A 25,394-nucleotide genomic window follows, 5' to 3' on the forward strand; every position below is an offset into this window, starting at 1 on the left:
GTGTTATCCAATGACAAGTCAGAGGTTTTTAGTTTTTTGGTTTTTTTTTAAACCAGCAAGAGTCAGCAGTTCTACTCATTACAACAGTGAGTTCTGGCATGCATCAACTGCAGCTAGGAATAACTCTTCGGGTTGACTCTTGAGTCATACTGAATCCTTCTTGAAAGGAGAATTCACTACATACAAGGAAGGGACAAGTAACAAGAACTATGTTAAGTAATTGTATTACCACCAGGGATTTTATTCTGACATTATTAGGGAATCTGGTTGTATTCTTACTTTCTCTCTGCACACACACCCTCACTCCTGTGTATGAAGTCACAAAGCACTTATTACTTATCAAGGGTTAAAATTAAAACAGGTTACTGGCTATGAGTTTAGTAACTAGTGAAGGAAAACTGTAGCCTGTATACAACAGTTAGCTAAATCAGGTACTAAATGAAAAGGTGAAACCCATCCCTCAACCATGTCATACTCTTCCCTGTCTCCACTGCTTCCTCCCTGCTAGAGCAGAGTTTGGTGATCCTCAGAGCATTTATTAAATGGAATGCAGAGAAATGACCACTCATGGGGCAATTTCTCCTTATTTCAAGCTGCCTCTACTGCCTTAAGATAGCTAAAAATACATTAAGTACTTTCTAAATTATTTTTTCCATGCAAGCAATTACTATAGTTGCCTTAAGGATGTCATTACTGGAAATAGTAGGGGAGGTGGTCCACAAAATACCAAAACACTCTATAAAAATACAATCCACAAAGAAAAAGAAAGAACTTCTGTGATAGAGAATTCAGAAATAAAACAAAAAGTACCATATGTTGCTGTAAAGCAAGAATTTTTGCTATAATTGCCTCCCAGGTACTGGTCACGAGGCAAGATATTAATTTTGTTAATTTCCCAGGAAGTACAGTACCTTAAGAAACAGAAGGTTTCATGTTACACACTTTAGATCAGTCTTTAAAAATTCGAATTGAAAACAGCCAAAAAAAAAATTATAAAACCCACAGACATGCTAAATACTTCTCATGCTATAATTCCACCAAGCAAATGAAGTTCTGTTAAGTATTTCTTTCAATTCTACAACAGCATTTTATGAACAAGTTTCGCGTCTACCATGTAGACAATCTGAGTCACTGCTTTGAAATAATAGCCTCTTCATAGCACAAGCTAGTTAAATCAATACCCTACCTAATATATTAAAATTCCTTACATGTCACACAGACACTAACATACTCTCCACCAAAAAGAAAAGTGTTAAATATAGCACATTATACAATAAGATGCACTACTTTCTGCAACATCAAGTACCTTTAAGCAACACAAGAGGTGTAATGAGGACTATGTAGTGGTAAAAAGCCAGAGAGGAAAACAATGATCAATTTGGCATTGAAATTTTGTGAATTCAAGGATAATGCTCATTTCTGTTAATTTTTGGCCACCTAGGAAGAGATTAATTTTTGGTTACCTAGACCTAAGAAAGATACGAATAAAGGGATTCTTTAGAATAAAGACTATATATGTTGTAGACTTCTGGTTATAAAATAAAACTAGAATATTTAACTGAAAAAATATGTTCTTTGACTATGTCTCTAATCTAATACAGGTAGCAGAGAGGAATTAAGTTAGACAAGCATTATACAATTTTTATATCTAATTCCATAACTACTAAATCTCTGAGGCAGCAGAACCCACACTGCTGTGAACACAGATTAGCATGGGGAAATCTATTATATGCAAGTAAGCCACTCCTAGGCTAAGAAAAAGCCTATGAAATTTCAACCCAAAAGGTAGTTGTATGGAAAAATACTGAACACTAAGATGGCATTTATTTTCTAAGCCTCTATCAAAACTATAGCATTTATATTATGATGCTATCACACAGAGGAGTAAGTTTTAAGAAGGGTGGTTCTCCTTCTGTGGATGCTATTTACATCCATAATTAAACTCTGAGCCGAAATGTGAGTAGCTATACATCTGACTGACTACAGGTACAATTATTCTGGCTGGCCCAGATCCAAAATCCAATTAAGTTAATAACAAGAATTGAACAGATATCAATGTGCTTTGGATCAGGCTCCTTGGCACGTAACTTGAATCTGTAATTCAACAGTTACAGGTGCAAACTACATCTGGTCCTTAGCCCAACTGAACATCCACTTTAAAATCTATCATGACAAAATAGCTATCTAAAAATCTATATGCAACTCATACTTCTATTTCTCAGACAATTTTTCAAATGGAAAATATGTCGTACGTCATTCCTGCTGAGCTCCTGTTTCCACACACAGAAATGCAATCTTCAGTGTTTAATTAAACTGATGAAGTAAATAGTAAACAAAGCCTGATGGATTGGTAACACTTGCAGAACTCTGCCTGACTGAAACAGTATCTCCTGTTACAAACGAGGCACAAAACATACAAAATTTTATAATAGCATTGGTATGAAATTCCTCTGAGGCAGCAGAACCTACACTGCTGTGAGCACATATTAGAATGGGGAAGTCTAATTTATCAAAAACAATAAGTTACCCTACTCTCTATTTTAAGGGCTATTTTTAAATTAACTTGACATGTCAAACTGAAAGAGGAAATAAAAAAGGATCAGCTCTTTCGTCAACCATTTCTTACCTATAAACAAAGAATATTCCAGAATATCCATTGCAACCTGATATGTTATTGAAGAGATGGCTAGAGAATCCTTATTCAACACACAAATAGAAATAAAGCTGATTATTTTATAACTATGTGATTTTGGACTGCATATCTCATGTCATGAGCAGGAGGTTGTAGACTCTCCCTACACTGGGGAGACTATACCTAAGAATACTGTATTCTGTTCTGGATATATCAATATTAGAAAAGGCTCAACAAATTAGAGGGAATATAGTGATTGGGCAGCAAAAACAAAATCACTTTATTTTTAGGGGATTCCTTTGTGAGAGAAAGCTAAAAATTAAAAGAAGGGATCCTTAGTGCTTGTAGGAACCACTTGTTGGAAGATAAGAATCTCTTAATACAACATGAATAAAATTTGTAATATAAACAAAGCATAAGGACAATAAATATTCTCTCATTGACTTGTCACGCTAAAGCTGTTGGATAGAACACTTCCCAAAAGGGCTAAAATATTATCTATACTAAAATTACTAGTTATGCAAATATATAGCAATCACTCCAGAACTAAGACAGAAAAATTATCAATTATCAATTATCAAACGGCTAACCTGGTGGCTGAACTTTGTGACTTTGTCCTTACCCATAACTATTTCACATTTGGGGACAATGTATACCTTCAGATCAGCGGCACTGCTATGGGTACCCGCATGGCCCCACAGTATGCCAACATTTTTATGGCTGATTTAGAACAACGCTTCCTCAGCTCTCGTCCCCTAAAGCCCCTACTCTACTTGCGCTATATTGATGACATCTTCATCATCTGGACCCATGGAAAAGAAGCCCTTGAGGAATTCCACCATGATTTCAACAATTTCCATCCCACCACCAACCTCAGCCTGGTCCAGTCCACACAAGAGATACACTTCCTGGACACTACAGTGCTAATAAACAATGGTCACATAAACACCACCCTATACCGGAAACCTACTGACCGCTATTCCTACCTGCATGCCTCCAGCTTTCACCCTGACCACACCACACGATCCATCGTCTACAGCCAAGCTCTGCGATACAACCGCATTTGCTCCAACCCCTCAGACAGAGACAAACACCTACAAGATCTCTGTCAAGCTTTCTTACAACTACAATACCCACCTGCGGAAGTAAAGAAACAGATTGATAGAGCCAGAAGAGTTCCCAGAAGTTACCTACTACAGGACAGGCCTAACAAAGAAAATAACAGAACGCCACTAGCCGTCACCTTCAGCCCCCAACTAAAACCCCTCCAACGCATTATTAAGGATCTACAACCTATCCTAAAGGATGACCCAACACTCTCACAAATCTTGGGAGACAGGCCAGTCCTTGCCTACAGACAGCCCCGCAACCTGAAGCAAATACTCACCAACAACCACATACCACACAACAGAACCACTAACCCAGGAACTTATCCTTGCAACAAAGCCCGTTGCCAATTGTGCCCACATATCTATTCAGGGGACACCATCACAGGGCCTAATAACATCAGCCACACTATCAGAGGCTCGTTCACCTGCACATCCACCAATGTGATTTATGCCATCATGTGCCAGCAATGCCCCTCTGCCATGTACATTGGTCAAACTGGACAGTCTCTACGTAAAAGAATAAATGGACACAAATCAGATGTCAAGAATTATAACATTCGTAAACCAGTCGGAGAACACTTCAATCTCTCTGGTCACGCAATCACAGACATGAAGGTCGCTATCTTAAAACAAAAAAACTTCAAATCCAGACTCCAGCGAGAAACTGCTGAATTGGAATTCATTTGCAAATTGGATACTATTAATTTAGGCTTAAATAGAGACTGGGAGTGGCTAAGTCATTATGCAAGGTAGCCTATTTCCTCTTGTTTTTTCCTACCCCCCCCCCCGATGTTCTGGTTTAACTTGGATTTAAACTTGGAGAGTGGCCAGTTTGGATGAGCTATTACCAGCAGGAGAGTGAGTTTGTGTGTGTATGGGGGTGGGTTTTTGGAGGGGGGTGAGGGAGTGAGAGAACCTGGATTTGTGCAGGAAATGGCCTAACTTCATTATCATGCACATTGTGTAAAGAGTTGTCACTTTGGATGGGCTATCACCAGCAGGAGAGTGAATTTGTGTGGGGGGGTGGAGGGTGAGAAAACCTGGATTTGTGCTGGAAATGGCTTTTAGATAAGCTATTACCAGCAGGACAGTGGGGTGGGAGGAGGTATTGTTTCATATTCTCTGTGTATATATAGAGTCTGCTGCAGTTTCCACGGTATGCATCTGATGAAGTGAGCTGTAGCTCACGAAAGCTCATGCTCAAATAAATTCGTTAGTCTCTAAGGTGCCACAAGTACTCCTTTTCTTTCTGCGAATACAGACTAACACGGCTGTTACTCTGAAACCTGTAATTATCAATAAGATTATTTTTGAGCACACTGGGTCTATTTACAATTTAATAACACAAAACTTTCCACTCGATATTTGAAGTGTGGAGGAAGGCATCAAGATTTCAGACCCACACAACCACAGCTGAACCATGAAAACTGGATCATAAATATATTTTTAAAGATCTGAGAAATATATTTTAATTTACAGACAATGCCATTTGTGTTATTTTCTGAGGGTCTGCATGCTGATGTCCCTATAACAAAAACAGGGAAAGAAAATGAAAATAATGTCCAGCTCTCCTGTGCTTATTCCCCAAACCAAGACACTCATCTCCTGTGACCTCACATTTGCCTGAGAGGGACATAAGTGCGTGATATTTTGGCTGAGAAAGCAAGAAATTAGCAGCAAGAAGAGAAACTCAAAAAATAAAGATCAATCTTTTCCCATAAGGCAGTGGTGGTGCAGCCCCTGAGCTGCAGGTTGCCCACCACTGCCATAAGGTGTCGGCAGAGATCTTTAAAAGTTTGGAAAAGTCACTTCTTTGCATGCAGATATTTTGAAAAACAGGCTCCTGGAATTTCATTTAAGTCTATACATTTTTAAAACTTACACTCCCCATACCCCACCACATCCTCCAAAAAAATAAAAACTATTCCATGCATGTATCTCTAGAATGAGTTACAAAATCCACTAGTGTCCTTGCTGACAAGCTAGTAAGACACAAGCAATTCTTATTCTGAAGTTAAAATGGCTCAAATCACAGAAAACAAAACTTAATATTGAATCTTTGAGAGCAAGGTTAACAGCCAAAAAAGCTGGAAGCAAAAGAGAACCTTGATTAAAGTTACTGGGTTCTCTCGGATACACCTGTAGTCACAAACATTAGACATTTTAATTACCGGACCTGGACAAATAACTAGAGTATGTTCATTACTCTAGCTATTTTTTTCTAGTTTTATTTGAGGTCATCAACTGAAAAATCTGTGATGCAAGTATCTATCTCTGTTTTTAGAATGGCATTTTTTTTTTTAATAGTTGAGCTCTTCATTATAACAACTGAATTTTATTTCCTGGGCAGATTATTGCATGCACCAAAGTGAATTAAGATGCAGGAAAATGTAACCTGCAGCTGTGCAACAGAATACAGGAGTTGGTAGTGTTACAGAAGGTAGTTCTGCAGCAGCAACATTCTGAGTATGTAATTAGAGTATATTTAAACAGTCAGATTTTTAGAAACATTGTACCACTTTTCTTAGCAATCTTCAGGCAGTACCACTTACTTTATCACACAGGTGCAGGTTACTCGCAGGAAGTTATCCAGCTGTCCCCCACCTGGAAATGTGATCAACATACCCTCCTTTCAGAGTAACAGCCATGTTAGTCTGTATTCGCAAAAAGAAAAGGAGTACTTGTGGCACCTTAGAGACTAACCAATTTATTTGAGCATAAGCTTTCGTGAGCTACAGCTCACTTCATCGGCTGCATACCGTGGAAAGTGTAGAAGATCTTTTTATATACACACAAAGCATGAAAAAATACCTCCTCCCACCCCACTCTCTTGCTGGTAATAGCTTATCTAAAGTGACCACTCTCCTTACATTGTGTATGATAATCAAGGTGGGCCATTTCCAGCACAAATCCAGGGTTTAACAAGAACGTCGGGGGGGGCTGGGGGGGGGGGAGGAAAAAACAAGGGGAAATAGGCTACCTTGCATAATGACTAAGCCACTCCCAGTCTCTATTCAAGCCTAGTTAATTGTATCCAATTTGCAAATGAATTCCAATTCAGCAATTTCTCGCTGGAGTCTGGATTTGAAGTTTTTTTGTTATAAAATAGCGACTTTCATGTCTGTAATCTCGTGACCAGAGAGATTGAAGTGTTCTCCGACTGGTTTATGAATGTTATAATTCTTGACATCTGATTTGTGTCCATTTACTCTTTTACGTAGAGACTGTCCAGTCTGACCAATGTACATGGCAGAGGGGCACTGCTGGCACATGATGGCATATATCACATTGGTGGATGTGCAGTGAATGAGCCTCTGACAGTGTGGCTGATGTTATTAGGCCCTGTGATAGTGTCCCCTGAAGAGATATGTGGGCACAGTTGGCAACGGGCTTTGTTGCAAGGATCGGTTCCTGGGTTAGTGGTTCTGTTGTGTGGTATGTGGTTGTTGGCGAGTATTTGCTTCAGGTTGGGGGGCTGTCTGTAGGCAAGGACTGGCCTGTCTCCCAAGATTTGTGAGAGTGTTGGGTCATCCTTCAGGATAGGTTGTAGATCCTTAATAATGCGTTGGAGGGGTTTTAGTTGGGGGCTGAAGGTGACGGCTAGTGGCGTTCTGTTATTTTCTTTGTTAGGCCTGTCCTGTAGTAGGTGACTTCTGGGAACTCTTCTGGCTCTATCAATCTGTTTCTTCACTTCCGCAGGTGGGTATTGTAGTTGTAAGAATGCTTGATAGAGATCTTGTAGGTGTCTGTCTCTGTCTGAGGGGTTGGAGCAAATGTGGTTGTATCGCACAGCTTGGCTGTTGACGATGGATCGTGTGGTGTGGTCAGGGTGAAAGCTGGAGGCATGTAGGTAGGAATAGCGGTCAGTAGGTTTCTAGTATAGGGTGGTGTTTATGTGACCATCGTTTATGAGCACTGTAGTGTCCAGGAAGTGGATCTCTTGTGTGCACTGGACCAGGCTGAGGTTGATGGTGGGATGGAAATTGTTGAAATCATGGTGGAATTCCTCAAGGGCTTCTTTTCCATGGGTCCAGATGATGAAGATGTCATCAATATAGCGCAAGTAGAGTAGGGGCATTAGGGGACGAGAGCTGAGGAAGCATTGTTCTAAATCAGCCATAAAAATGTTGGCATACTGTGGGGCTATGCGGGTACCCATAGCAGTGCCGCTGATCTGAAGGTATACATTGTCCCCAAATGTAAAATAGTTATGGGTAAGGACACAGTCACAAAGTTCAGCCACCAGGTTAGCCGTGACATTATCGGGGACAGTGTTCTTGATGGCTTGACCCTCCTTTGCCCTTGTGTGCATAGAGACTAACAATTGAACACTCCAACACTTCTGTATGAACAATGCTACACAAAATAAGTTATAGGCTATTGATAAACGTACCTATTGTTTAACACTCAGAATCTTGAGTGTTTCTGTAATACCTGCAAGCAGTCATGCTATAGTACTAACATTAAAACAAAGCACTGCATGTTCAAAAAGTCAAATTGGAACAGGCTGTATTATAATACAAGTAATATATAACTTTTTATAAAAGTGAATCAGTGAAATGCATTTCCTCCTAGAAGATACAGTCTTTGAACACTTGTTTCTTTTTATTTATCCCCATTCATAGAATCAAAGGACTAGAATGGACTTTGAGAGGTTTTCTAGTTCAGTTTCCTGCACTCAACGCAGGAATAAGTTATCTAGATCAGACCATCCCTTATAGGTATTTGTCTAACCCGCTCTTAAATATCTCCAGTGACAGAGATTCCACCACCTCCTTAGGCAATTTATTCTAGTGCTTAACTACCCTGACTGTTAGGAAATTTTACCTAATGTCCAACCTAAACTGCTCTTAGAGCAATATAAGCCCATTGCTTCTTGCCTTAGCCACAGAGGTTAATGAGAACAATTTTCCTCCTTCATCCTTGAACAGTTGAACAGTTTTATTTACTTGAAAACTGTTATGTCTCCCCTCAGTCTTCTCTTACCTGGACTAAACAAACCCAATTTTTTTCAATCTTCCCTCAGAGGTCACGTTTTCTAGACCTTAAATCATTCTGTTCCTCTTCTCTGGACGTTCTCCTATTTGTCCACATCTGTCCTGAAATGTGGTGCCCAGAACTGGACACAATACTATAGTTGAGGCCTAATCAGCGCGGAGTAGAGCAGAAGAATTATTTCTTGCGTCTTGCTTATAGCACTCTTGCTAATACATCCCAGACGTTTTCTTTTTTTGCAACAGTGTTACAATCTTGACTCATTCTTAATTTTCCTTTTCTATTTTTGCATGGATTTATGCTACAGGAGGGTTTTGAGTAGAAAAAAGTGAGAGGGTAGGAGAATAACCCAAGAGAAAGAGGACAGGTAAGTTAAACAGATGGGATGAGTATTGGGGAGGGAAGGAGATGAAGCCAAAAAAAAATTCAGCAGTAAAGGGAGAAGTATGGAAAAGAGTGAAGATCGGCTAGTGTTACACAAATACAGATTAAATAAATTAATCCTGCATGAATGTATACTTTAACACTAATAAATAATATGTTGCAATATTTGTAATGTAACAATACAGAATGCTACATAAATGTTTTTACCAGTGATTTCAGAATCTTAAAACATTTTAAACAGTATTTTATGCTGTATATTGGCACTTTACAGGTGCATTTAGTAAAACATCTGTAAAAAGAAAAGGAGTACTTGTGGCACCTTAGAGACTAACAAATTTATTTGAGCATAAGCTTTCGTGAGCTAGTGAGCTCTAGCTCACAAGAGCTCTAGCTCACGAGAGCTTATGCTCAAATAAATTTGTTAGTCTCTAAGGTGCCACAAGTCCTCCTTTTCTTTTTGCGGATACAGACTAACACGGCTGCTACTCTGAAACATCTGTACCTGCTTTGTGTAGCTGAGGTTGCTATTCAACACAGAAAACTTACAAGATCTTCAGCAATACTATTTTTTATGTGGCAATGTGGCTGTAATGCAACCCATTCATGTGCAAGAGACCCAAAATGAAGGAGAGTTCTTCGGTTCTAGTCATGAGCATCGATGGTTACTTGAAATGTCCTTTAGCGTTACGAAACCTGTTGTCTATTAAGTATCTAGGAACTGAAAATTTTATTTTCTTATATCTTGGGTGTCCAACTGACCATATTTTAAATTTTTAGTAAAATAATTTTAAAACATTTTTTACATGTCAAGTGGTTTATGCAGATTTTGAAAAGAATAATCAACTTAGCTATTTCTGGTTCTAGCCTTTCACCACTCCTCCCCCAACTTTATTTCCCTTTCTTTTTGGGTGTTTTGGCCATTTCATTTCTTGCTTAGTCCTGCCTGTTCCATCCTACTGCATCCCCAGCCTCTTTTGCTGTTTTGGACCCCAAATCTCCTCCTCAACTGCTCCAATCTAGCCCCAGATACAGATCCCACTCATTGATTTCCTGCCAGTTCTGATAACCCAGCTCATGTTCTGACTAATACTCCCCATATATTTTAAATAAAAAACCAAGCTAAGACCTAAAATATCTCTCAAGCTTTTCTCTACTTAAAAGGTCTGCATTTCACTTTTCAGATAAAAGCATCTTTGTCTATAATACCATCCTGTTAACCATTCTGGACTCCGGTTAAATTTAGCTAAAATTTAAAATTTAACTGTAGTCTACTTAAACATTGATGTTTAACTTAATGCAAGTGAGTAATGTTCCACTGAGTTCAATGGGTCACATGCATAAAGATAATCATATGTACAGAATTTTTCAGAATTGGGCCTTAATTATTTTCTAGTTCTCTATCTTTTATTTTCCTTGCTAAAAGCACCTTTGTTTTTACAGGCAGTTCAGTAATGCATTCATGGATTTCACCCCCTTTAATTATTAATTAACCCATTTTATCTTTGGTATTTCTTTTTCTAATACACATGTAAATTCCTTTTTATTGCTTCCCTCTTTAACAAGCAGTAAAATCAGTGGGGGCACACATTCCATGTCTTTTGTCCGTGGGCATGTTAAACTTGATTTAGTTGGGGATTGGTCCTGCTTTGAGCAGGGGGTTGGACTAGATGACCTCCTGTGGTCCCCTCCAACCCTGATATTCTATGATATTTCTTTAATTCGCCTCTAGTTCATTTCTACTACAAGTACAAAATTTTTTTTTTTAAACAAAGACACCACACAGATCCTTATGAAACCACACTGGAAACTTCTTATTCCTGCCACGTCTTTTTCCAAGAACTGCCATCCACTACTGCTCCAGCCTTCTTCCTCACAGGATTCTAATACTCCTTCTGCCGAACCATGTTTGCTAAAGTCCTGTCTACGTGAGCATTTTTCAGAAAGTCACCCACTTTTTCTGATTTTTCCATCAGTGAAGTGCTCGTATAGGCAGGGCACTAGTGGTTTTTAACTACCGTGTTGTGCAAACCAGCTCAGGGTAGGCACAAGTGGCACAGTAATAAAAATACAAGTGGCCTGCATGAATTCGCACTCAAATGGTTGCTACCCCCAGTCAAAGACTTCCCCAGAAACATAGCGTAGAAAGGCCTGGATTTTTTTTTTTTTAATGCCTATCAAAATAAGCCAGCTATGCATTATGTTTCTATATTTCAACTTCTATTTTCAGGAAGCTAATCAGTCCGTGGAGATTGGAATCATTAATTCCTTCATTTCCTATCTGATTAAAGAATCACCATTATTTCCCCCCCATCCCATTATATGTCAATGTCTGCAGTCAACCCTCCTTCCTTAGATATTAACACAAAAACCTTGACAGCATTTTTCCTGTATTACTAAGACTGAATAGCTTTCCTCAGCCAAGCTTTTCAATATTCATTTAATGTGAAATTAAATGTCCTAAAGAGTGCGTTCACCTCTCCCTTTATTCTGTCAGACTGGTCTACCTCACTAATAGGTGAACAAAACATTTGAGTAGAAAGACATTCTAAACAGATATGCAGAATAAGCTCTCTTCTAAGCCAAGTCTCATCAAGATCACCAAATATACAAACCTTCTCTACCTCACCCAATATTTTAAAGTGAACCCTATTAAATGGTCAGGTGGTATAATGCTTCACAACTACACTGGTGGCGACAGGTTGGGTATGTGTAACTACATACCGCAGGGAAAAGCAGACTGTAGCTACACCCAGAAATGAAAGGCTCTAGCAGGGGGGAGACAGCAGGGAAAGGCTCCAACAGTGAGAAGCTGCCAGAGACTTTCCCTAGTGCCCCCTCACTAGATCCTTTCTTGGAGGCAGGGAAAAGCTCTGACAGCAGGACACTACACCGTTGAAAACAGCAGTGTAGGTGTTGGAGGCACTGCTTGTGTGTGTTTTGAGCCATATAGGATATATAGCCTAAGGTTCTGGTGTTTCTGTACTCTGCTCACGTAAGCAGTGCCTCACTGTCTACACTGCTGTTCATACCCATGGCTGGGGTGTGTGTGCAATGTGTGTACTCCACATCCCATCATAAGCGTATACATAGCCTACGAACATATTAAACTCAGTCTGTATTTCATGATCATTCACAGGAGTATAAATGTCTTCAACTAAATCTTCACTATGCTACCAGATCTCATTGTTTATATCAGCCAACCACAGAACCCAGAAGAGGATTAATTGTCTTAACTTCACATTTACTCACTTTAATGACTTCTATCACCCTTCTTTCTATATGTAATCTAAAATGTTCTGTTTTATAAAATAAAGTTTCAATGAAGATTACAGTTTATTCTATTTAATCAAAAATTGCCAATATCTGGTGATTTAGTGTCCCTCAGATCCATAGGCATTTAGGAAAAGATTTTGATAACAGTGTCACCACAAAGCAGACGCTTCTGCACTATTTCTCACCTTCATAATACTGGTCTGAAGTAGCAACATTACTGAATCTCTATATTTTAAGAAAAAAATTGAGCTAACCAACCTAGTGCTGATTTTCTGTTAGGACAAGTTTATTGTCAACTCCTTTGCATAGAAAAATGACTTAAAACCAAAGATCTTGTAAATAGTTTATCACTTGGACTGCCAATATATTAATGTTATCCTCTTCTGGGACAAGAGTGAATAAAAAGCGACTCACGTCACCTCACCTCAAATAATACATAAATCCTGCTTGTTTTCTTTGAGGAAGTCATTTTACATACAAGTCAAGATCATTCCATAAAAACAAAACAAATACAAACAAAAAAACCCTGCAGTTTTGCCATTTTAGCTAGACTTATTATCTAAATGTAGACTTGGGCCAGTCTACATTTACTCCAAAACTATTAATCTCCCAAAACTCTGAAGAGGTTCATCAGAAAAGCTTCATGTAGATTAAGTGTCTCCTTAACTCTGCAGGGGAGGGGCAATCCAGTGTTGAACCCAATACCCTTTAAAATTAACTTTAGAAAACAAAAGTAAAGAGGGTAACTGGAGTGAGAATCATGAAGACAGAAGTAGTAGAAAAGGGTATAAGCAAAGGAAGAAAGTAAAATGCAAAGAAAGTAGAAAAAGAAGGAATAAGAGGGGAATAACAATCTGGCAAGAAAGTGAGGTGACAGGTGAAGACAAGAGAAATAAAGAGAAAGAAGAGTGGAGTCAGCATTTGGGAAGACTGCAGGGCAATTACCTCGCCTTTCCCTACATATCTGTACTAATGTAAAACACGAGCAGTTAAACCAAACTGGCACCTTCCCCACGCATTTACATTTTTTTTGACACAGCAGTCGTGAGATCAACAACAGGATGCAAATCAATTTACAGGTGTGCATCTGCCAGATGTTATTACTTCAGGAAAACTACTCAGTGGATATACAACTTAATAAAATGGTCTGGAAAACACGTCTGGCAAATGCAGGTGCATAGATTCCATGATGATGACTGCAGTATAAGAACCTATGTAGAGTAATATACATCTTCCTGCAAGTTTTCTACATTTGATAAGAAACAGGATGAAGTTCCAAGTTCTACTCTTCTGAACCGTCGAGAGGAGAAAAATTCTCCTCTGACAAGGGAAATTTTATTTATTCAGATTTTTACTGCACTCCCACATGCTAAGCACATGTATTTTTAAAACAAATATTGAAAACAAAGTTCTCAAGATCTTTCCAACTCTAGCAGACTCCCTTACAACCATGATTTATGAAATCCTTAATGGCCTCTATCATAATGAAGATGGGTTTCAGGTGTGTCTTTCTGGGAGAAACCTGTGAACACAGTTAAGTCTTGTACCATGGAGCAAAAGCCAAAGCTCAGACCCACACCATGCTTTTTGTACCAATATAGTTAAACTGGCACACTCCCTTAGGACATGTCTACACTACCCGCTGGATCGGTGGGTAGTGATCGATCCCCAATAGCTCTGCCGTCGACTCCAGAACTCCACCACGGCGAGAGGCAGAAGCAGAGTTGATGGGGGAGCGGCAGCCGTCGATCCCGCGCCGCGAGAACGCGAAGTAAGTGATTCTAAGTCGATCTAAGATACGTCGACTTCAGCTACGCTATTCCAGTAGCTGAAGTTGCATATCTTAGATCGATCCCCCCACCCCAGTGCAGACTAGGCCTCAGTGTGGCCACAGTTACACTGGTATAAAGGTGCTTAACAGTATAGCTTATTTTCATAGATGTAAGCCATACCAATATAAGAACCTTTTATTCCAGTATAACTGTCTCCACACTAAGGTATTACATCAATTTAGCTATATATTTTTAAACAGATATAATTAAATTGGTGCAAAATTATGTGTAAACCAGCCCCAAGAATATTCTACCATCAGCCCCTTCCTGAGTATATCAGGAGAACGGTTGCATAAGTGACTCCGATGATCACAACTTTCGCAGCATCAGGGGACTAAGTACCCAAGGAACCTAGTCGTTGAGTGTTTATCTTGAGTTTCATCTGTAAATCAACTGGCAGCCTAAGCAAGATCACAGAGCAGATGTAATATGTTCACAGTGAAAAAGCCCCTGAAAGCCAGCCCACACATTCTGCACTGATTCAACATATAGCCCTATGTACAGCACAATGCAGAAATCTACACTTTTTTTTTAAATATACCTCCCCTGAAGACTGATTTAAACATGTACTCACCTAACTTATAACTGGCTTTACAAAATTACTAAAAAGAGAACATACATTATACCACATAAGTTGCTAGATAATCAGATCACTTTTAAGCTGATTTTAAGCCAAATTTATCCCTGGCGTTACTCCATTTATTTCAGCATAGTAACACCACAGTTGAATTTGACACACCCCCTACCCCCCAAAAAGCTACCGCTTGGTAAATTTATGTATTAAAAAACAAAATACCACACTGCTAGTTCAGAGTCTCATCCAAAACCCTTTGAAGTTAATAGGAGTCTTTTGGCTGAGTTCAATGGGCCTTAGGCCATTTTTTTAAAATTCAGATACAGTTTAGGACTGTTTAACACAAATACAGGACTATTTAACATAATTAAATATTACTGTTGTGTAACTGCAATTTTCCAGCTTCCTTACTTTATGGATAAAGTGATATAGAAAATACAAATGCCAGATTATGTTTTATTTTTATGCTCTGTGGTCAATTCCAAAGTATTGTTTCCTACATTTTTTTTAAATTACAGAATTCTTAAGCTACGAGTGTGCGTATGATTTTGCTATGACACACATAAACAGGCCACATGCGATTTCTAAGGAGACAGTGTTTCTCTTAATGATTTCCACCTATACAAATAATACAAATTTACCCTATCAAGACTTGTGTTGGGAAAATAGTTATAGATGGAAATATTTCAGACAAAATTAAAGTGAAAGCTAGTTAACTGATTTGGAAAGAATGACTTTTTTTTTTTTTTTGGAATTTTACATATTCTCAGCTCTCTTTTTCCACCACAGTAGGTAGTATCTTAACACTTGTTAAAAAGATCAGCAAACTCAAGCATACAAGAAAGGGCATCATCACTACTAAGCTGATCTGTTCAGACCACCTTCTAAAAAGTATCTGTAAAATAGCTATAAATCACCAACGCTGATCAGCTCAAAATTTTCTTTTCCCCTTTCACCCATAAACTACCAAAACTTTCTTCTACTGAATATCGTACATTAAAATGGCTCTATCATCTTTCAACAACTTATTTTGTTTCTCTTTGCCTTATTTATACTTATGCACCATTCTCCTTTTCACCTATTCCTCCTCTGCAATGAGGTGTGTACTAACTACTTATCCAATAATGTATGCTTTCTGAAGACAGTTTGTATAGCATTTCGCATGCATAATTTAAGTTTTCACAAACATGGCCTCACACGGAGATGAGATTGCCCTGTCTACTACTTTTTGACATAACAACAAAACCCAAACCCCATAACTTTTGAAGTTAAGCCCCTACAATTTAGTTGTTATGAACAATGTTATTGATCCAGCACTGAAAAATAAAATTCAGTGTGTCCACAGAACAAGAGGAGCATAAGTAGCAGAGCAAGATTCCTACACCCTGTCCTAACAATGTGCCGAAGTAAACATTGCCTCAATTTAAGGATTAAAAAACTGAGGTAGGGATATTAGTGACTTGCTCAAAATCTACAATGAATTCAGAGTTCAGATTAGGAGTTCCAGTCTTCCAGACTGTGTGCTCAGACCACCATCTCTCTCCCACACTGTGTGCTCAGACCACCATCTCTCTCCCACTCTAACAGGTGGTTTGCTATGTGAAATGTTTACTAGAACAGACAGAGACTACCAACTTATTTAATATAGGACACCAAACAACTATCAGCTACTAGTGTCTTTTGGTCAATCCCTAGGGTCGAAATGTAAGAGCTAGCTGTGAAAGACTTCATATATCCCCTGAGCTACTGAACGACTCCCAACTTTGTTGTTTTTTTACATCTTAAATAAGTTTTTCCCAATGAAAACCTGAAAAGTTATTACAAAAAGAAATTACTGAACATGAATATCAACTTTACAACATGCATGTGACTGGACTGCAGTCAAACGTCAGTGAAATACTGTTACTCTGAAAACTGAAATCTGTATTGATAAAAACAACCAGATCCTGAAGACATATGAAGCAGGGGAACTGGAAAGCCAACAAATGACCTTACCGTCAGTGAGAGAGGAAAATGATGTGAAGAAACTGTAGGAGATGATGGTAGATCCTGTCAATTTTTTTCATGAAGAGTCTGTTAGACTTTACAGGTTTCAGAGTAACAGCCGTGTTAGTCTGTATTCGCAAAAAGAAAAGGAGTACTTGTGGCACCTTAGAGACTAACCAATTTATTTGAGCATGAGCTTTCGTGAGCTACAGCTCACTTCATCAGATGCATACCGTGGAAACTGCAGCAGACTTTATATATACACAGAGAATATGAAACAATACCTCCTCCCACCCCACTGTCCTGCTGGTAATAGCTTATCTAAAGTAATCGTCAGGTTAGGCCATTTCCAGCACAAATCCAGGTTTTCTCACCCTCCACCCCCCCACACAAATTCACTCTCCTGCTGGTGATAGCCCATTTGTGCAGGAAATGGCCTAACTTCATTATCATGCACATTGTGTAAAGAGTTGTCACTTTGGATGGGCTATCACCAGCAGGAGAGTGAATTTGTGTGGGGGGGTGGAGGGTGAGAAAACCTGGATTTGTGCTGGAAATGGCCTAACCTGACGATTACTTTAGATAAGCTATTACCAGCAGGACAGTGGGGTGGGAGGAGGTATTGTTTCATATTCTCTGTGTATATATAAAGTCTGCTGCAGTTTCCACGGTATGCATCTGATGAAGTGAGCTGTAGCTCACGAAAGCTCATGCTCAAATAAATTGGTTAGTCTCTAAGGTGCCACAAGTACTCCTTTTCTTTAGACTTTACAGAGAGGCAGGAGGCAATCAAAAGTAGCAAATAAGCAGCTGAGAACCAATGAAGCTAGAGAAGCAGGGCTATTTGGCAACATTAAAAAAAAATGAACAAATGTGCAGCAGAGGAAGTTTGTGTGGTCCTGGGATTTTATCCCAAGGAACAGGAATGGAAGAAGCAGAAGTTAAGGATGTGCCAACATTAGAAAGACAGGCCTTGTCATTATGAGAATGGGGCAAAGCGGAAGGGATGGGGAAACAGGAGGGGAGGAATTCTACAAAAGAGTCAATGGAGGAGAGAGCAGGAGACAGAGGAGCTATGGACTGCACTGAAGGTTGCAAGAGGGCTGGGAAACAGTGGTTGCATTGTTTGAAGGAGATGAAGCAGTGACTGACGAGAGGGAATGAGGAAACAAAGGTCAGAGGAGGGACAGGATTTAGTGAACACAAGGTCAAAGTGACTGGTCATTTGGTCAGTGAGAGAGTAAATCCAGGACTGAAGGTCAAATGGGGTGGTGAGGCTGAGCTAACAGGTCTGACAGGACATCAGTATGGAAGCTGAAGGTTGCCAAGGGTAAAAGGTCAGAAACTGTGAAGAGTGGAAAACGGATGGCCAAGAGTCTATGGCTATGTCTACACTGCCCCGTTTGGACCACAGTGATGCAAATAGCAGGGAGTACCAAAGTGATGCACTGTAACTCCTCCGTGTGGATGATGTGGGTGAGAACTAAAGGGTTCCTACTTATTAACGCGGTCCTCTTCAAACAGGGCTACAATAAAGCCTACCTCAGTGACAAAGCTGGATGTTGAGGAGTCCAGCATAAGGGGCAGCGCACAGAAGACAGTGGGAAAAGACAATAAGAGTCAGAGTATTGTTCAAAGGAGGAGATTGGGGCTGGAACTGGCTGGACAAGGAGAGAAGTTGTGAAGATGTGACCCACCTTATGTAGATGGCAAACTTTTTGGAGAAGGAAGCAGGTCTTAACAATGCTTGTGAAACTACTATGCAAACTAGCAACACCATACAAATGTATATTTACTCTGTGTATTTTGATCAACAGTGGACTTCAGTTTCCAGGACTGACAAGAATTAAATATAAGTTTTAAAGGTGAAGTAATATATACATTTTTTTTTTTTTACTGAAAGACATAAGAACAAACTGAATGTGCATAGTTTGTTGGTTCTTCTTTTGACATCAAAATCAGTGAAGAAACGGATTTCCAAGGACTCAATTCTGCTTCCAGTCATAATTCACCATCATGCTTTACTGACCATACCAAGACTAAGGTTATATGACACTTATACTATTTATACAAGGAGAAATTTGAAGAGACTAGTACTATTAGGCTCAGTAGGCATTATTTCAGGTACTCAAGGCAATTCTCTAATTGTGTTTCATAATTCTTGTTCACAGAAATACTAGACCTTTGGATTCCAAGATATACTCCTTAAATATAGACGTCAGTATTTATAGTGCCTGTTCTTTCAACTTTATTATCTTAGATTGATTAGAAGACTGCATACTACTCAAGTTCTGCTTATCAATGCTATCAGCCTTATGCCTGAGGATTTCAGTAACTGTAAAATCAAATATAATTTTGAAATAAAATGTTTACATATTATAGTTTCCTTGATTCATATTGTTCTATTAAAGAAACCCTAATGTAGTACAAATAATTAAAACCATTACTGTACCTTAAGAAATCACTTAATATTTTTAAAAACATATTTTAAAGCAAATAAATAAATAAAAACAGGAAACCATCACCTAGGCAATCAGAAGACAGAGTAAGCCTGCATGTTTGTTTGTTTGTTTTAAATTCTCCACTGTTTACAATAGCCTCTTAGAAGTTTAAAAATAAGATTCCTTTCCGCAGCAAATCTTGTTTTGGCTATATAAAAACTTCAATTCCACACTGGTACGGTAACATGGTAAAATTTGCACTGTTGCTACCCATACTGTACCTTTCCTGTGAATCCACTGTAGTCTACGGGTATGTCCACAAAGCCAAAACACCGACCCTCCCTCAAACATCACACCGCAGCAGTGAGTCTCAGAGCCCAGGTCAACTGACTTGGGCTTGTGCTAAGGTGATAAAAATAGCAGTATAGATGTCCGGGCTCAGGCGAGAGCCCAGGCTCTGAGATCCTCCTCACCGTGTTTCAGACCCTGGACTTCAGCCCAAGTCGCAACATCTACAGAGGTATTTTTAAGCTCCATAGTGCAAGCCCCATGAGCCCAAGTAAGTTTGACCCAGGCTCTGAGACGTGTTGCCACACTTTGTTTTTGCTGTATAGACATACCCTACAAATTAAAAAATGCACATAAAATCCATTAATTTCCAGAAGTAGGTTTTTTTATTGGCAACGACACAGATTTAAAATCAGACCTGGACTGAGGACACTCTCATTCAGGTTAGAGACTCAGGCTTAGGAGCTCAATAGGTTGACCATGTTCTCTTAAGTTAGATAAATTGATACTTTGGGAGAAAAATATGGTGGCTTCACTCACAATACAAAAAACTGTTATACAAACCCTGTCTGCTCATTACTGTACATACTTTATTCCTACAAGATAAAGACTAAAGAAGCCAAATCATGCCCTTTGCAAGTGGAGGGGATTAATCTGGAAGACCCTGAAAGGTACCAAGGAAGGGATCAGTAATGGCACTTCTGCAGCAACATCTTTCACCTTGTTCTCATGCCACAGAAGCCATTCTGACTGGTCTTTCATAGGGATCTGGCTCTGTGGGTAGAAGGATATGGAGGCTGGCTGCTCTCCACAGTTCTATGCCTTCCTCCAATTCCCTCATGAAACAGCGAGATCATTCTGATTCTGTCATCATTACTTACCCACTTTCTCCCTTTGTGCTGAGAATCCACCCCACCTGATGGGGAAAGGACCAGCATCTTGGGGCACCAGCCAACAGGGAAGCAGAGTACCTACTAAAGCTGTGCTGCTGTCAGAGGGAGTTAAGGAACGGGTAGCTAGGAAGCAGTATAGAACAAAAGAGAGATTCAATCTATGTGGTGGGTCAATGCATACTGTATTTTGCCTTCAGGCCACGAGACAAGCTAATTATCAAGAACTTAAAGAACAGGGTCACACTGCCTTACAAAATAAAGATACGTTTGCCTAATAATTCTAGAGCTGGCAATATGCATATTCAGGGTCTTTACCTCCCTTCAAAGAACAACAGATTCCCTTTTAGCAGCTAAACACAAAGCCTATATACTGCATTGATCAAAGAAGTGTACAGCTGTTAAAAGACACATGCACTTTTGTGAAAGCACAACATGCACTTTAGAACTTTTTATGTTATTAGGCAAAAAATACTTGATCACTTCCAGTCTATTATGCTATATCATAAAAAGTGGAAAGACTTTTTTTTCTGGAAAATCCCAATCATTTGGAAATTACTATCCAACCAAAGGAAAAGGTTTAAATCTGTCAAGTTTGTTCTGTTATCTCTATAACTCAGAATTACTTTTTATTTTTTAGAAGCCAAACTCAGGCTCCTGTCCTCTCTCCCCTTTAAAAAAAGAATGTTCTTTCTGAGGATACAGACTAACACGGCTGCTACTCTGAAATCTCCCATTTGAATGACACCGAAGTGTCCGTGCTAATCTCCTTCCATTTTAAAAGGCTGGTTTCTAGCGCTTTTCCTTTAAGTAACAGCCTTGAAAACGTAACTGATTATTAGGGCTTGAAGTATGGCACTGATTTTTCAATGGGTTACTCAGAGATTCCCACTTACAGTGACTTATGTCCAGCCTTTGTGATCTGTGGAAACTACAGCCACAAGTTTCTAAATTTTTTGTGAGGGTCCCAAATTGGTTTGTCAGTGTGGGGGACAGCACTGCTACCGATGGCACTAACGTCACAAGAGCTCTCACAACCTACGTCCTGCAGCTGAGCAGGTTCCTCTAATGAGAGCCAATGTAATCTCACTCTGGTCACAAGGAAAGAAAGAAAACGAAAAGGGGGACTTGTGGCACCTTAGAGACTAACAAATTTATCTGAGCATAAGCTTTCGTGAGCTACAGCTCACTTCATCGCATGCAAGAAAGAAACAGTGTATCTACCAGATTAAGCACAGAAGCAAGAGATTCCTGCATTCTAACCCTGGTAGTTGAACTTTCCATTCAGTATGACTGACTGAAATTGTAAGTTTTCCCTTGTCAGGGAATACTATCAACAGAAGCAGTCTGACTGAGAAACAAATTTCATTTGCTATTATACTTTTAAGTTCAAGGCATTTATACAAAGCATTACAACACTAACATTAAGCAGTCTTAAAGGGGACTCATAAGTATCTATATTCTATATAATAGTACTTTCTTCAAAGTATCTTACAGACATGAATACGGGAGCTTTGTTAGAGCCTAAGTATTCAAACAAACAAAAAAAGCTATTTCTGAAAGTTTTGTTTAGTGACCAATAGCCTGCTTTTCAGAGGTGATCAGCATCCATCGCTGAATGAAGTCAAAATGAGTGCTGGATGCTCAAACAAACAACAAACCAACCAACAAGGCATTGATTTATTATCATTCCTGTCACACAGTCCAACAATCTATACAGCACTACAGACATTCATTAAAACTTCAAAATACCTTGACCAAGAAAAAACAAGAAAAGCACAAACCTACCTGTAGAGCAGGTTCAAATCATTAACTAAAGACTCAGTTGACAGAACATTGCACAAAACACCACTGGCAGCCAATTTAGCCTTTTTGTGATTGCTATCACATGGAAACTTTATTAGCCTGCACAAAAGAATTAAAGAGGTAATTCAATTTCTCTGCCAAGCCAAATTACAAAGAGCAGAGATTTGACATTTATCCTTTTCTTCTAGCTATTCAACTTCTCTTCTTCTTGGACCTGTTTCTTTATGAGTTTAGAGAATAATGTGGGATAAATAAACTACTCATATGTTGCCCCTAAATACGGTTTTTAAAATGCAGTTTCCAAGAGAGTCTTTAGACTTTTCTGAACACCACAACACAAGTGTCTTTCTTTTGTATGTACAAAAGATGTACAACAGCTGCTTGCAAAGAATATTACTAATTATCAAAAGCTTGGAATTTTCCCTGAAGAAAAAAAATACACTTCTCCTGTATTGTCACACACACTAACAAAGTATTAAGCTATCTTAGACCAATAAAGTTTATGCCAGCCCTTCCAAGCAGCACATTCAATGTAAGTAACTGAATAAAATACTAAATAATTCCTTCCTCCAACATTTTTCCTCATGTTCAAAAATAATGGAGAAGTTGTACATGATTCACTTTTCAGTGGACTATTTAAAAATAAAACAGGCAAGTTGTTGAGAACAGCAGAATCGCAATCAGGGTGGAGAAAATATAGGGAATGATCCTTCTGTTGCTGACGAATGAAGAGGGAGAGCAAGCCTGTTTTCCAGCTCTGACTACTACAGTATGAAAACAAAGCAACCACTTCTAGCATCTATCCATCTAGCCACAGCTTAGTTACCTGTCCTCATCTTCGAGCAGTTGGAGAAAAACAGAGGAGACAAGTTTGCATCTCATAAGAGTGAGCACTGATCAAATTATCAAATCACCAAAGCTTCATACACCTTTATTGTCACCAGATTAATATTGCTCAGAAGCAACAAAACAACAGTAGGTACAGTGACTGACACAACACTACCTTTCCCCATATAGAAGCAGCAAGCATTTGCACAGTGCATGAGTCTGCTGCACACCCCCACCAGGCTACTCTGAAAAAGCAAAAACAGCAATCATAACAACAAGTTGGTAGATCTTATAACCAAAGGAAAGACTTAAGAGAAACACTGCTGCTGTTCCTTCCCAGAGAATACACAGTGAAACCCATACTAACAGCCGCCTCTAACTGGAAATATCCCTTGTCTTCAACCACTTTAAAAAAATCCCCATTAATTTTATATATCATTTTACACACACAAATTACTGTACTTTTATTACGTAACAGATTTTGAAAGGGCCCAATAATGCAGGTTTCAACGTAAACTGTTCTTCTTGATTATTTGCACCCTAACGTTCTCACATTCTTCATATCTACTCATTTTCACAAGTACTCCTAGGACAGCAATTTAACTAAGGAAAATGTAGCCCACTCCACACAACTCAAGAACAGACAAAATAATCTTGCCACACAACTCCATCTGAATAGGTAAACACCCACACTCACCTCTCAGAAGGACAAAAATCCTGAAGTATGCCATTCACCTTGAAGAGGGGAAAAATGCAAACACCCTCATCCCTATACACATATCTTCCTCCAGAGTTTGCCTCTTTACTTAAACTTTGACCAGGTAAACACCACCGCTCTCCTCCCCACAGGATAAGGTCCTTCTTGCATAAGGAGACCCCACCCCAGTAAAATGTAATCCCCTAGATACGCATCACCATAAACTGGTAGTTACCCTCTTCTATGAAAATCCTTGCATAGGTTAAGTGCCCTGCTGCCAAGATAAGTGGCTCCCTATGGTGTCTATCCATCCATGTCCCATAAATCCCACCAAATATCCACCCTGCAGAACAATGTCTACACAGTCTTTTATTCCTCCCCCATAACCCTCCTGTCCAGTTAAACTGATAACCAATCTCAAGATAGTCATCTCTGTATAGGGTCACTCCCATCCCACTCCATGCTTTTTCTGCACAGAAAGACAGTACTGCCTCCAAGTATTTCCCTGCAATGTCTGTCACTCCCCCTCCCAAAACAGACATAACCCACTCCGTGTAAATTTCCAGGCAAAGTCTATCACAAATTCCCAATTCTCCAGGGCAATTCTTCCTGTTCCCATGCCCAGGTAAATACTGCCACTGTCCGTAAGATAAGACCCTCTCTGCAGTAAATGTCACTCTCCACCAGGAAATGCCTGTCCAAGTAACCTGCTTCCCACCTTTACCCCACCACATAATACAAGAACTAGTGATCACTCAATGGAAACTAATAGGCTGCAGGTTTAAAATAAACATAAAGTAGTACTTCTTCACACAGCACAGTGTCAACCTGTGGAACTCATTGCAATGGGATGTTGTGAAGGCCAAGAGTTTAACTGGGTTCAAAAAACAAGTTGACCAGTTCATGGAGAAAAGGTCTTATCAATAGTTATTAGCCAAGATGGTCAGCGATGCAACCTCATGCTCTGGGTGCCCTTAAACTTCCAACTTCCAGAAGCTGGGACTGGATGACAAGGGATGGATCACTCAAAATTGCCATTCTGTTCACTCCCACTGAGGCACCCGGCATAGGCCACTGCTAGAAATAACATACCGGGCTACACTGACCATTGGCCTGACCCACTATGGTCATTCTTATGTTCCTACAGAGTTGGTCATCCACACATACACCATTCCCCTACCCATGTAAATGCCCAACACAGTATAAGCATCATCCTGCAGGGTCTGTGATTACCTAGGCAAGGGTTCTTGATTGGTAAACAACCCTTTGCTGGACAAGCATCATCCTGTGGTGTGCTGTCGCTCCCCCATACACTCTTGCCCTGGTAAATGTCTCCCCATTCAAAAGGTAAGCATCTCCCTGCAAGACCTGGCACTTCCTATCCCCATGTCCAGGCACATCACCTCTTTCTCTTGATAAGCATCTCCCTGAAGGATCTATTACTCTTACCTCGTGCACAAGTACCCAGGAGAGAGTGGCTCACCTCTTCATCAGAATAAACATCCTCCATACACAGCCCTGCCCAGATAACCTTACTCTCAGTATATCTCCATGCACAGCTTGTCACACTCTCCTCCCCCAGGTAAATGCTCTCCCCCCTGGACGAGCCTCTCTCCCAGGGTCTGTCATCCCTGACATCCCAGGGATATATCCCCTCCC

The 25,394-nt window shown here is 39.6% G+C and overlaps 1 protein-coding gene across 4 annotated transcripts in view; it reads right to left on the reverse strand.

Moving 5' to 3' along the window:
• The window catches only part of RABEP1 (rabaptin, RAB GTPase binding effector protein 1), a 79,532-nt gene that overhangs the window by 52,876 nt on the left and 1,262 nt on the right, over positions 1 to 25,394 (reverse strand). The window lies entirely within an intron of this gene.

Source organism: Eretmochelys imbricata, chromosome 17, assembly GCF_965152235.1.
Source record: "Eretmochelys imbricata isolate rEreImb1 chromosome 17, rEreImb1.hap1, whole genome shotgun sequence".
Taxonomy (NCBI): domain Eukaryota; kingdom Metazoa; phylum Chordata; order Testudines; family Cheloniidae; genus Eretmochelys; species Eretmochelys imbricata.